The sequence below is a fragment of the Belonocnema kinseyi genome, chromosome 8 (assembly GCF_010883055.1).
Source record: "Belonocnema kinseyi isolate 2016_QV_RU_SX_M_011 chromosome 8, B_treatae_v1, whole genome shotgun sequence".
In the NCBI taxonomy this organism is placed as follows: Eukaryota; Metazoa; Arthropoda; class Insecta; order Hymenoptera; family Cynipidae; genus Belonocnema; species Belonocnema kinseyi.
Window position 1 is genome coordinate 20,309,197 of NC_046664.1, and position 2,437 is coordinate 20,311,633.

A 2,437-nucleotide genomic window follows, 5' to 3' on the forward strand; every position below is an offset into this window, starting at 1 on the left:
AACGATTCTGGCCCTATTGCACGGGAACAATTTCAATTCATTTTTGTTCTCATTTAATTTAATTCAATCAGTGAGTACAATTTTATGTAATACTATTAAAAAATTATTATTATTGTTATTATTGGATATAATTATTATTAGGAGTAATTATCAAAATGAAATGAATGTTTCAATTAAAAGTGCTATCAAATATAATAAATAATCATACATTTGAATAAATATTAAAATATCTACCTCCTCTTTAATTAAATTTAAATTTAAATTCAATTTCAATTGAGTTTCAGTAACTTGCATCTTACATTTTAATATAAGATTTTATGCAAGCAAAAACTAGAAATAAAGACAGAAATTAACATTTAAACAAAGATAACAGAATGTTTTTAGTGGTATTAATTGCAATTTTCAATTTTAAAATTTCCAAAGAGAAGAAATTTTGAAAGTAAGCAACTTGAATTAAAGGATTTTTTATTGAAAATTATCAAAACCAAGAACTCTTGAATTTTAAAATAATGACAATTGAACGATATGTAGTGTGCAAGAGTTACAATCGACAACTGATTGATCTTGAAGATATTTAAACTGAAATCCTTATATTTTAATGATTTTAAGGATGAGTCAAAGTTATCAATTCCAAGAATTCCAAACTTAAGAAATTTCGAATAAAAATTGTGAAAATTATAGGATTTTTAATTATAAAACTAAAAACTTACCTAATTTGTAATTCTAAATTCTCAAAATAAAAAAACTCTTTAACTTAAAAGATTGACAATGGAGAGTTTAAAGAATTAAGAATTCATAAATTTGAATAGATTTATGACTTAATGGTCTACTCTCTAAATATGAATTAGTGAAATATCAGTGATGGTGAGTGAAATTTCATTGATACAAATAGCCTCTCTACTGGAATTGTTTAAACTCTTAAATCGCCTATATTTAAAATTTTTTGTATGAAAGCTTTGAAGTTTGAAAGCTTCTATTAAATAGTTGAACTAACGTCACAGTAGCTTCAATACGCTCTTTATTTAAAAGTATTACAATTTTTTAATAAAACCAACACAAAATTTTTCCAGAAACTTAGGTAATTTATTTTTTAATCTTAACTCAAAGTTTGTACAAGATAAAGGAGAACGATAAGAACGAAGAAAAAGATTTTGGCGACAGTTGTTTTTCTTTTTTTATTATGAATTTTCATTCCAAATTTTCCAAATTTTGCCTCCTTTTTAAAACTTTTATGACAGCTTCAATTTGCAGGTAAATTTGATTTACTTTCTAAATTAAAAATAAAATTGGAAATTAAATGTATTGGCAATTCGAGTAAAAAGGTTCAGACCCCCCGGCGTGAACGACGACGAGACGTAACTTACCGTGACCGCAACCCTTCGCTCGATTCCTGGAAAACGAAGAAAAAAATGTTAGAAAAAATTGGTGGCAGCCATACACTTGTCGTGGTAGCCAACACCTGCTTGAAGTGGCGAGCCCTGGTGTATGCAATATCTAAACCAGCGATTCCCAAACTTTTTTTGCAGTTTTCAGGGAGGGGCAGGGCCGCCACCCCTTAATTTTTTCCCAATAGGCAATTCTTGGGGAGGACACTTAGCCGCGCTCAGCGGGCGGTCTCTCGCTTCAAGTGGGTGGGCCCTTGAGTCGCGCGACCTTTTCATTGTTAGAAATTGCGATGCAATCGAGAGCAATAAAAATTCTTTAAAAAATTACAAAATCCAATTTTAATAGGCTGGATCAATTTCGTTATAGAATTTTAAGAAAGGCAAAAAAAAAAAGATTGTAAAAATCGGTTGAGATTTTCGAGTCTAGTTGTGAGTTCACATTATGATGTCGTACTAAAAATAACCTCTCTTTCTTCATAGAGAAGTAATTGATAAGCAGTGAAGATACACGAAAAATGAAAACACTGATTTTTAAAGCTTATTTGATGCGAAATATAATCAGTTTTTTGGTTGCTTTTTTCAAAATCACTTTGTCTACCTTTACTTATCAGTGAATGTTGCAAGAACAACATTTTCTAATGACCTATGTATATTTGAATTTTGCGATTTAATCCTTTAAAGATACCAGAATTTGAAAGTTTAACCTAATAGAGATATTTTCTTTATACTTTTTATTTAAGCAGCGTGTTTTGCCTTCATTTAAAATGCACCGCAGAATTCGAAAAAGGTGTAAAATTAACAAAATGGTGGACGTTTTTTCGAACAAATTAAAGGTCAATTTTCTCGAAAAATCTACATTTAACTTTGGTACCAATTTCTTTCAAATTTTGACTTTGATAGGAAAGATATGTTGTAATTTTGGTGGTGGGTGAATAACTTTTCTGGCCAGAAGAAAGGGGGAGGGTCGGTAAGGCCGGTTTTTGGCCTAATTTATTTTTGGACCAAAAAATCTGAAAAAATCATTGTAGTATCTTATAAGTATCCCGAGTCGA